The sequence below is a fragment of the Heloderma suspectum genome, chromosome 2, assembly GCF_057233095.1.
Source record: "Heloderma suspectum isolate Gila_16-S chromosome 2, 16-S_ref, whole genome shotgun sequence".
Lineage (NCBI taxonomy): Eukaryota > Metazoa > Chordata > Lepidosauria > Squamata > Helodermatidae > Heloderma > Heloderma suspectum.
The window spans coordinates 111,833,670-111,845,623 of record NC_139459.1 but is presented as its reverse complement, the minus strand read 5'-3'; the positions used below and the strand labels follow the sequence as shown (position 1 = coordinate 111,845,623).

At 43.4% G+C, this 11,954-nt stretch overlaps 1 protein-coding gene across 7 annotated transcripts in view; it reads left to right on the top strand.

Annotated features, from left to right (window-relative positions):
* The first annotated feature begins 990 nt into the window (after positions 1-990).
* The window catches only part of FREM1 (FRAS1 related extracellular matrix 1), a 108,494-nt gene continuing 97,530 nt past the window's right edge, over positions 991-11,954 (top strand). For all 7 annotated transcript variants that reach the window (XR_014787800.1, XR_014787802.1, XR_014787801.1 and 4 more), the window contains exons 1-2: positions 991-1,085; positions 10,695-10,744. The gene's annotated coding sequence lies outside the window, so the exon portion shown is untranslated. The remainder of the gene's footprint in view (positions 1,086-10,694; positions 10,745-11,954) is intronic.

The window sequence follows — 11,954 nt, the reverse complement described above, 5'->3', positions numbered from 1 at the left end:
GTCATTACCTAGTTCCTGGTGAAAATAAGAACATCTGCTTTGCCCTAATGAGTTGTTTTCATTAAAGCAACAGTTTCCTTTTGATTCTGTCTGTGGGTGGGTGGGGAATAGTAGTTCTCTCCAGGTGTAAAGGCAGGCCTCTCTAGTTAAGTCAATGGCTCTTTAACAAAGCCTAGAGCTAAGATGGTTGTCTTTAAAACGTCTAGATACAAATCCTCTGTTTATTTCTGACAGGATTATAAGGGGCCATCCTATAAGCTTTTCATACGGCTCTTCTGTTAGATTCCAACTCTGGCTTAGGCGTCTTTGATGTGAAATGAGTATTTTAGTCTTCACATATTTTCATTCTTGAATGTGACAGTTGAAGCCATCTGCAGTAGAGAGATTTGCTACTGATAATAGCACTTAGGCTAGCAAGACTAAGGGTCAGTTTGCATATTATGGCTACTATATGGCCACTGTTTTAAATCGCACCACCCAGTCAGGTTGCCAGGTAGCAGCTTAGAGATACTTCTCTGTACTTCAAAATGTGCTGCGGAATCAAGAAATAAAGTATAATGAAGAACTACAGGTGATATAAGGCTGACAGAATTGGTAAAAAATTTGGAGTGACGTGGTGAATGGGGGGGCATACCCCGTTTGGCAGCATCTGTAGGGGGCGGGGAGGTAGGCCCAGGGCAGCCAACAAGCAGGAAGAAAAAAAGGAAGTTCTGGGGCTGGCTGCCAAAAAATAATTGCTCAGTGTAAACACTTGAAGGCATCTTTAGAATGTCCTTATCGTAGAGAGCACTGAAGCTTTTGTATTCTGGATGTTTTCAAGCCAACAGCTGTCTAGCAGCCAGCTATGGCAGAGATATTTTTTTAATGTGGATGTTTAGTACAAAGAAAAATACAAGCAAGCTGACCAGAAAGACTGGAATTTCAGCTCCCCTACACCCACCTCCTTGGCTTTCTTCCTCTCTCTCTCCCTCTCTCTCTCATTCTGCAAGTTCTTTAAACCAGAGATTATTGGGTCAGTGACTCTCATTATCCTTCCCAAGACAGTGTCTTCTTTTGCTGGAGCTACTGAAGGAATACTTTTACCTGTAAGTACTAATCTCTATTCCTCCTCTTTCCTAATAGTTTCATGTATAAATGGGGTGGTGGTACAGAGAGTTTATGTTTGCAGAATAATGTAATGTCTTGCTGTAAATGTTGCAAGGCTTCCAGGTCCATGCTCGTCATAAAAAGCTAGAGGGTTTAAGCCAAGTATTTGAGAGCAGTTGTTTAGGATGGGGTATAATTGGAGACTGGGGAAAGCATTAAGTTCTGATGATATCAGTAAGGAATCCAATTAATTAATGTTATCCTGTTGCATCGATTCTCTTGGTTTACTAGTTTACGTAATAAGGCAAAATCCTATTCAGACCAGTCTGTCTCCAGCAACCCACATGGCAAGATCTTCCTGCTGTCTCTGTCACAATGCAGTTTCTGAATAGAAGCCCCAGAGCCTTGGAAAATGTAATACCAACACTACTTCTAGTCATACCATACATGTGGGCGAGGCTTAGAAATGGATTTTGGCACAAAATATCGAACACTCTGAGCAGGACTGTATCTGTTGGACTTTTTGTTTAACAGGTTTTCAGAGGCTGCCAAAAATGCTTAGTAATCTTTTAGGGCACCACAATATATTTACAGTTTTAACTTACTGAGTAGTTTAACATGCTCCTAGGGAAGGGGGGAAATAACGCCTAGTCAAAAACACTTTTTTTGCAAGAAGATTATTGTATTATGAAAGCGAGACTTTCCTTCTTTTAACATTTGCAAACAGTTCTGGCAGAAATAGGACTCAACATATTAAAACAAAAAGGACGATGTGTGAGATATACCTATGATAACGTGTATTTTGTTTAAGATGCCAGATTCCCTCAGTTTAATTAAATATCGAATGAAGTTACTTGTCCCTCATGATTAAACAAGATATGGGCTACAATCCAGGATATAGATTTCCTAAGATCTCATTGACATTTTAATGGGATTTAGGATTCCTGTCCTAAACACACTTGCTAGGGTGTAAGCTCTATTGAGCCCAGTAGGATTTACTTTTGAGTAAACATGGCCAGGATTGCTCTGCATAGGACACAAACTGTGCGCAGGACTGCCACCACGGATTGTAAAGTACTTTATCCATTTGAGGAGACTATTCATTTCTGTCAAGCTACTAACTACTGTTTCTTTCTTTTACTATTTTTCAAGAGAAAATGCATGGACAGACTTTCTAAAATATTCCCTCAGTTCTGAAAGGAAAATGATAAAACATGGAATTATAATGTTTCTTTGATGTACTGCGCTGAGCAACAGAGTTTAGAATCTAGCAGTGGGATTTGTGACTTGCAGAGGCCGTCTGGGGGAGAGAAGTGGAAGCCGCTGCTTAATACGTTATTTTTCTGTAACATATTAACTGGCTCCTAGATTTGTTGTTCTTTTTTAACTTCTCCTACGTTCAGAAAGAACAAACATTTGTAAAAACAGTTTGCTAGGCAAAACTTTTATTGGAACACACGCACGCACACAAATACCACTTTGGAAATCGTATTCTACTTGTATTCAGATTTCTCTGTATAACTTTACATTTCTTATATAAGGAAAGGAATTGCAAAGTTCTTTAAAAGACTGTGGCTTAACATTTTCTTCTTCAAATGTTTCCCTACCAACATTTGATCAGCTCCATCATCACAAATGTACCTGAATGTTGTCCCTGTTAACCAAAAGGAATATGACAACTATCATTTCTCCAAACACAGTTCTGGGTTATGTTTGAGCCAGAACTGAGATTGGATCAATAGTTTTTACCAAATGTATTTTCTACTTTATGTAGGCTAGCTCTATGGTTTAGTGCAGGGGCAGGTTCCCCCAGCCACTGATTGCTTGGTAGTGTTGCAGAATTTTACCCTTCGGCCGGGCCCAGCTAGAGAACAGACAACAACTTTTGTTTCAATGGATGTTTATTACCAGAACACCAAGGTGTGGTGCAGTCAAGAGTTGCCAACGTGGCCCCTCGGGACTGGACCCAGAACGTTGGCATTTATACAAACAGATAAACAAGGCACATAACGTAAGATTTGGTCAGTATTTGGTGCAGCGCTGAGTCAAGGGGCTACAAACTTCCTTCAAAGGAAGTTTTCTGGTTTCCAGAAACAAGGGCCCTGCTAGGCATTGTGACTCATGTGCAGTAAGTTAATCAGCCACCGTCCTCTAGCACTAATTCAATCACTGTGTCCTACGTGACTCTCGGCACCTCAGCAAAACATTCCCATGCTAGCAATGCAAGCGGGATTTTTCCACTTCGGTAGTTCCCAGCAGTTGTGCAGTTATTTCTCCATTCTAATAGGCTGAAATGCCTCTCTTAAGGCTTAGTTACGGGGAGTAAGAGCTTTAAGCTACAGTAGGCTGGTGCTTTTTGTATGTTTGGCCCTGCCCTTTTGCCTTTGGCCCTGCCCACCACTGGAATGCAAAACTGAATTCTTCCCTTGGGCTGAAAGAGGTTCCCCACCCCTGGTTTAGTAGAAAACAATAGCATTAGTAGGTTTGCTCAGCTCACTAATGGGCACAAACCAGCCTTATTAATGAAACAACTATACCTTGACCAATCACTTAATGAGCTGGCTTGCAAATGGCATGAGGCGCCATAAAAAAACATGTTAAGTAATGCGTAAGTTGGAGGGGAAATCACAATTGGTGTGCTGGAAATTGGTTGCTCCTTACCACTCCCTTCCTTGGGGTGTTTAGCCCAAGATGCACAATGACCCCACCCTCACATCCCATCCCACCCCATCTAGCTGTCTGTTATCAGTAATGAAGTTAACTCCTCTAAGCAGAAGGTGATGGCAGAAATGCCTTCACAACCTGAGCCTTTGCAAAGAATCTAGTGGCCTATTGTTCAGCTAAGTGAAAAACCTGAATAGGCAACATTCAAGAGGCTTTAGAAACACTTCCTAACTGAAACATCTTAGTTAGGCCGCAACTATTGCAGTCATGCCTGTGGCAGCCTTTCAAAGGCTTTCGAAAAGCTGGCTGTGAAGGTAAAGTGTCGCTGTGTTGTTCCCTCTGATTTTTCAGATAAGCGTTAACTGCCTAAGTACATAAAGTTGACACAGGCAAGATAAGAGGATCAATGCTGTTTCACAGGAGTCGTGTGTATAAAAAGGAGGCAAACCATGCCCTGCAAAAGAGTTATAAACAATCTTAACAACAACAAAAGCCCATGTACACCCCTTAGGGAAGAGCTTTTTAGTAGGGGTCAACATCAATCACATGCCACCCAAGGGAGAGTTCAGACAACCTCCCTTCATGTGTTCAAGAACGCATGAGCACAGGGCTGAAGTCAAGAGCAGGCATGGTTGAGCACCTGCCAAGGGCTTACGCTTTAGGAAGGGCCTGCTGATGAGAGCCCCTTGGAGCAGCTGCTCCTCTTCACCCTTGCAAGCTGCTTGTTCACTTGCCTCTCCCTCTGGCCCAGACAATGGTGGTGGTGAAAAGGAGGAGCGGTAGATGCCACTGCCCACTTGCTCACTGGCTACCTACCTGTCAAGCAAGCAAGTGGTAGCAATGATGAGAGAGAGGATGAGGAGCAATAGCAGCTGGTGACAATGGCAGTGAGAAGGCGGACTCACTGAGTTAGGGTGTCATTGCTGGTGCCTTGCCCAAGGGCACTCAAAAACCTGGAGCTTGCACTGCATGAGCTGTTGTGTGGTCATGCAGGACTGCCATGCCCCTGTATCCATGGGGAGCAGCCTTCCCCAACTTGGTGCCCTCAAGATGTTTTGGATGGCAGCTCCCATCAGCCCCAGCCAGCATGGCCAGTGGTCATAAACACTGGGAGTTGTAGTTAGAAACATCTGGAGGGCACCAAGTTGGATAAGGCTGGCACATGGTCGAGCTCTATGTGTGTAGGTCCTGTTCTCACATGTGCTGAATGCACAGCCAGTGGCAATGTGACCAGGATGTGCATTGGCGGTGGGGAAACATAGCCCCTGAGCAAGACCCCACAGCCCCTCAGTGTGTGGCTTTCTTGTGAGCACCTCTCCACTTTATAGCTTTTAGATGCAAACATGGATTTGTGTGTGACATGTAGCTTATTCTAGTCTAGCTTCTACAGTCATTTTTGAAATGGGAGTTGTTCAGGGTGAGCTTAATATGAGGTCTCAGCCTGAAAGGATCAGAAATGTAGCCTTAGTTAATGCAGTGAGAATAGAAACACATAGCCCAACCTTCTGCCTTGGGTAGCACAGACTACTCTGGGTTGGCCTTGCTTGGGAGATGACAGGGAGGCGGGGGGGGGGGAGGAATATGCAGATTTGTTCAAGTGAGCTGTAAAAAGGACAGAAGGACTATGGGCTTCTCCACATGGGGCTTTTATCCTGAGATTGAGATTGCTTACTCATGGACCTTTGAGGGCCCTTTACATGATGTTATCAACCTCCTGTGCCTCTTCCATGCTTTCCGATCATTTCCACAGCTTTATTTGAAATGGAAATAATGAGGTAATAAAAAAGCAGTTTCAAGCAGTTTGAATTTGTCCATGTAAAGAAGTAGTATAACAAGAGTGCCATCTAGTGGCTGTATAATGAAATATGTAGAACTTTCAGATAAAGCCAGTCCTTCCCCCCAAAACCAGGATGTGTGTGTGTGAAAGAGCCCATCTTAATCCTGCAAAGAATCCGGAAACAGAAGCCCCGGTAAAGTTGTGGGATGAAACACGGAATGTGGAGAAGCCCCATGTGGGTAGTTTCATTATGCATTTTAGTCAGTAGGGGGCCCTGGACTTAGCCTTATCTGGGTAGAGTGAGGAGTTTCCTATTGCTGTTCTGCTCTTGTTGGAGAGAGACAATTTCTTGTCTAGTTTCCTGGCTGATGAATCCTCTAAGCCACAGCTGTTGAACCTCAGGCTTGTGGGCCAAATCTGGCCTCCTTGAGGTTTCCCCAGATACCCACGCCCCTCTTCCCAGATCACCAACCGTTTGATGGTTTCCTGGCTTTTGCTGTTGTCGTCCCCCCCCCCCCGCCAACCCACTCTAAAAGGTTGAAATGCGTCGCCTAAGTACTGTTCTTACTAGCAGTAAGAGCTCTAAACTAAAATATGCTGCTGGCACTTTCGTTATTTTGGCCCTGTGCACCACTGGAATGCGGCCCCTGAGAGCTAATAGGAAATTGAATTTGGTTTGGCATTCATGCACAGACACACACTCAGGCTGAAAGAACTTCAACACCACTGCTCTCTGGCAGGGACTTCAACACCACAGTCTTCTCTGGCAGGGACTTGCAATCAGCTCTTGCTGCTGTATGCCTCTGCTTCCACCCAATTCCTTCCTTATGCCATCTTTGCCATTAATACAAGAAACAGCCACTGGACCCAGCATAATCCAGATGCTCCTTCTCTTCAACACCGTAGCCTTTTATATCAAGTATAAACATAAAAATAAAATGTATACTTTGCATGGGGCAGAGCTTTGTTTCTGTGGAAGTATCACTGTGTCAATCCAAGGATGGGGTGGGAGTTAGCATATTGCATGGCAAGGTGTAGTGTGTGTCTGTACACTAATGCCAAACCTTGGGGGGGGGGAGTATCAGCAGCCTATTAGATTCAGAGTTCAATCATTCCTCCTAAACCATGAGCCTTTCTACATGATGCTTTTATTGTGCACTCGTGATTGCTCACCCATGGTAGTTTGCGGGTCCTTTACACAATGTTGTCATCCTCCAGGGCCTCTCCCGCTCTTCACAACCATTTCCCCAGCTTTTTTTTACATCAAGGAAAGTGTGGTATTATTTAGAAATCATGTATTTGTGCAATTCTGCTATACCACAGTGCCATCTAGTGGTTATGTAATGAAACATATAGGAAGGCAGAGAAAGAAAAAACCCAGGGGGAAAAAATGCGTAAAGGAGCTGATCTTAATCCCGCAAAGAATCCGGAAGCAGAAGCCTTGGTAAAGATATGGGTTAAAAGCCTCATGTAGAAAAGCCCCATATCTGTGTTGTGCTAGGCATATTCAAAATTATTTCCCTTCCCTTTCACCTTTAGTTTGTTTCTTCCTTCTTTGATTTTCCTTATTCTTTCACTTTTGCTCACAAGTCTGGCTGTTTGCTTTGTTTTATAAGACCGTAAGCCCATGGACAGGATTCTTTGCTTTTTAATTCTGTCTTCTTATATTCAGTGTCTTTTCAAAGGACCAAACTGCACAAGGTGCAAAAGATGTATGATTCAGGGTTTTCATTTTTATCTTAAAGCAGCAGCTGCTGGCTCTAATTCTGAATACAACATTAGCAGTAGGGGAGGACAGAGTTTTTAACCCTTTCTCCACATGTCATTTTCCTGATTAACATGGCCTCCCCCCCCCCCCTCAGCTCCCTGAAGCTACTAGCACCACAGCAGAAAACATACAGCTTTGGAAGCCCTTCTGCAGCAATACAGAACACACTCCTATAGAACTGGCATCTAGTGACACAGTTAGTGGTTCTTTCACAAATAGTAATACTTCATCACAACTGCTTCTGTTAGTCTTCCCTTATTCCCTCCAACTGCTTGAAAGTTGTATCATAAACTGACACCCGTGAAAACTCAAGCTACTGCTTATCAATGAAAAATGTGTGTTTGATTTTATGTGAGGAAGTGGTAAACATGATGAACTGATGTTGTTGTTGTGATGATGAAGATGAAGATGATGGTGCCATCAGTGTATGTGGCCCAGGTCCCTGCCCCAAGAAGCTTACAATTCAATACCAAGAAAACAACAAAAGAAGAAGAGGGGAATGGAGCCAAGGTTAAACGGGGAAGCTATATGCAGTTGTTTAAATTGACATGGAAGTGGTGATTAGCTATTGATTAAAGACTCCATAGCAAGGACTTTTTCACTTGTCATTCATATATTGAGAAGACTTTTCAAGTACTTGAAATGTTCTCACAGAGAGGAAGGCCAGGATCAATTCTTGATCATCCCTGAGTGCAGGACACAGAATCATGGGCTCAAGTTACAGGAAGCCACATTCTGGCTGAACATCGGGAAAAACTTCCTGGTTGTTAGAGCAATACGACACTGGAGCCAATTACCTAGGGAGGTGGTGGGCTCTCCCACGCTGGAGGCATTCAAGATGAAGCTAGACAGCCATCTGTCAGGAATGCTTTGACTTGGATTCCTCAAACCTACTATTCTATGATTCTATACATATGCATTTAACAGTACAGCTGCTGACGAGGGCGGAAACTGAAACGTTTAGCTCAAACTGTATTTTTTTTTTTAATACTGTGTTGTTAGTCTTTCTATCTTTCTTATATATTTTATCTTAAGACTGACTGCATCCATAGTGGATCCAGGGCCTCCTTGTTGCTTTGCTGTTGTTCTGCTTTACACCTTCTTATGCATATACAACAGGTGTAAAACTTCTCTTTAGTATATTGGGACTCTACCTTGCACACAGCCATCCAGAACTGTGAAGGCCAACTATGAACGCATTCATTTCTTCTATGGCACTCAACTCACTGTGAAATTGTTTTAACAAGCAGAGCATGCTGCACCAAATGTCTGAGAATGTATGCATTTGGTGCTTTCTAAAAAAGAAAAGAAAGAAAAGTTGAGTTCTCTTTATGTAGAGAAGGAATATTGCATCACTTAACTTTATTGGATCTCAGATGGTCACCTATAAAGTTAGAGCCTTGATTTCTCTTTGATTTGTCTAGCTTTCCTTTATTTTTGCCTGTCCACAATGAAAATGATTTATTTTTTTGTTTTTCTACAATGAGCAAACACATCTCCCCAAAGCTATGCTTTCTGTGCAAAACTGCTTACTTTTTCAGTATTTACAGTCATGAAGAAATGAAACAAGAATTGTGCAGTACCCAGCTGCCCACCAGTGACTAAATAAGATCTAAAGAGGTACTTGTTTTTACTGCATATAAAGCCTCAGCATGGGGTCAAAGTAGGATGCCTCATTCACCATTAGATATTTAAAGACACCCCAAAACTTTCAAACAGAATCTGCTTCAGTTGTCAGCTGAGTGGATGGTATGGTGGGATTCATAGGAAATAGTCTGTATATCCCTGCCACAGACTAAAACCACAAAAGATGGCTGAATTTTAGTGGTCAGTGTTATCTTTTTTGCACCCTTGAGTTTAATGTGGGAAGTATGATTGCCTCATCAGAGTAATTTGTAATTCCACTGAGAGCTGGTTCACACATGCATGTTTATCACTCGACTACAGCAGCATGAAGTAGTGGCTCTCATGTGTGAACAAGCTGTAACAGACAAAACAACACAGATAAAACCGTCCTATCTCCCTGTGTCCCCTCAAACCTAACACACAACACGTTCACCAGCTCAGCTGTGAGTCACACCTTTTAGGTAATTAGATAATTTGGAATAGGCAGTGACTTATCACCCCTTGTTGGCAATTGAGTCGGGCAGAACTGCACATTATAAAAAGGAATGTGCAGTAGCTATCGAGCAACAGCCTTCTATTGAGTTCTCCATTCTCCTCTGTAATGTGTAGCACAACTGAACTGATGACACTGCATAAGACTGTGAACCTCCTTTTCTTCTATCCCCTTCATGGGCTCACACTGACAGGGTCAAGGAATTGCTCACTGGAATGACAGCAGGACATGAGCACATAACTTACTCCAAGTTATAAAGAGGTAGGGATGTCAACACAGGGACACCATTTTGGGCAGGATGCCCATGTTCCTGATAACATGTCATTCCACCCAGGTCGTCTCCATGTGTGGCTGTTTTTTCTTGGGTTTGTTTCTCATATTCTAAAGCTTCAGCTTTGTTCTGTGCTTCTTGACAACAATGCTGTTCCCCACATTGGGACAGGGTTGGGTTGTTTCTGAGTTAACAGGAGTCAGTGTTTATACCAGGTGGGTCAAACCTCAGGCCCATGGGCCAAATGTGGCCCACCTAGGCTCCCAAACTGGCCCTCTGGGGTTCCTGAAATGGCCACACACCCTGGCCCTGCCCTTCTCCCTAGACCTCTGACCATTGGTGGTTTCCTAGTTTTTGCTTGTTTTTTCCCATTCTAAAGGGTTGAAATGCCTCTCCTAAAGCTTCGTTAATTTCACTAAGAGCTTCAAGCTACAATATGCCATTATTTTTGGTATTTTGGCCCTGACCTTTTTCCCTTTAGTCCCACCCACCAACCCCTTTTGTCTTCAGCCCTGTCCACCACTGGAAGGGCTTTTCTGAAATTAATTCAGCCCTTGTCCTCTAAGAAGTTCAGTACCCCCTTTTTATATGAAAAAGATGTTACAGTATGCTTCTATGCCCTTCTCATATTCTTTGTGTGGTTGTGAGCAAGTCACCTGGTCACAAAGGATGCTTTTTGTGGATACTGAAAATACCCTAAGATTTCACAGACATTACCACATTTCATCAGTGATATGATTAGGTTGGGTAAACATAGCCACTGATAGTCAGGCTGCTCTTGGAACATCCTGAAGTTGTTGCTGCTATTAGCCACATGTGTTTCTCAGTGTTCCTAAATGCAAGGATTCGGTATCCCAGCCTAACTTTGGTTACTGCCAGATGTGGAACTCTGCTGGCTGGATAATCCTGCTGTTGAGTAGGAAGCTGGGCTAGATCAAGCAATGAGACAGGGAAGAATGTATAGATTAGAAGAGAGTTTTATCTTCTTTCTTTCTTTTTCTTCATCTAGGCTGTCAGTGTGCCACCAGTGACAAATATAAATAGTTGTGGGACAAACAGGTGAGTAATTTTTGTGTGTGTGCATTAGCCAATTGTGAGGTTTGTGTGCGAAGTTGAGACCTGCTGGTGGATCTCAGTAACATTGTGGGTGCGTCAGAGTTTCCTAGAAAAGGAGTATTCAGAACAGTGTTCCATTAGGAAGCTGCCATACTGAGTCAAACCATTGTTTCCTCTAGCTCAGCCAGGGCTGGCCCAAGATATTTTGTTGCCTGAGGCAGAGCAGCAAATGCCCCCCTGCTCCCCGTCAAGATATATAGTGCTCAAGGCTGGTCAAGTTATTTTGGCACCTGGGGCAGAAAATCCCACAAGTCCTCCTCTCTCTTTTGCTGGCAGTAAAAAACCTAACCCAAACCCACAATAATAATAAATTAAATGACCAACATTTTGCTGCCCTTTCATGACACCCCAAACTACCTGCTTCATTCTGCCTAATGGTAGGGCTGGCTCTGAGCTCAGCATTGTCTATCCTGACTGGCAACATCTCTTCAGGGTTTCAGGCAGGGGTCTTTCCCATCTCTGCCTGGGGATGCTGGGGGTTGAACCTGGGATCTTCTACATGCAAAGCAGGTGCTCTATAATTGAGGGATCAACAAAAAATATGACTCTTTATGACCTACCATGTGGACTTGGAAGAAACACAAGAATTTAAGTGTCAGTCCCCTGAATAACCATTTTGTGACCGGCCCAAAAACAATGCCTAGGAAAAAAAGCAGTGAGGGGTCTGTGGGTTCGATCCTGATCTAGGCATGTGTAACAGGGCAAGCAGAAGCAGATTTCGCTTTTCCCAGGACCATCTGGGAAATGCCTGAGATTCAGATCTGGAAAAGCTTGCATGGCTCCCAATGTGGGAGTTGTGTGTGAGCTAGTGAAAGTCAGAGTGTAAAAAGAACGTGGGCATCCTTCCAGGGCCAGCCCTATTATTAGGCAGAGTGAGGCGACCTATCTCAAGCAGCAAATTTTGGGGTACTATTCAATAGCAACAGATGTTCACTTCTTAGTTTATTTTATTTTCTGCCTCGTGCACAAAAACATTTCAGGCCTTCTCTGCTTCTTGTAACAGGCAAAATCTCTGAACTAGCACAAGCTAAGTAGCATGGGGCTGAGCATGCTGAGAAAAAAGCCTCAGCAGGCTGGATAGGGCCTCTTGTCCTTTGGCTGCCTACCCCTGCCAGCCTAGCTAATTTGTTGTCTGCACTGAAGTATGGTTTTG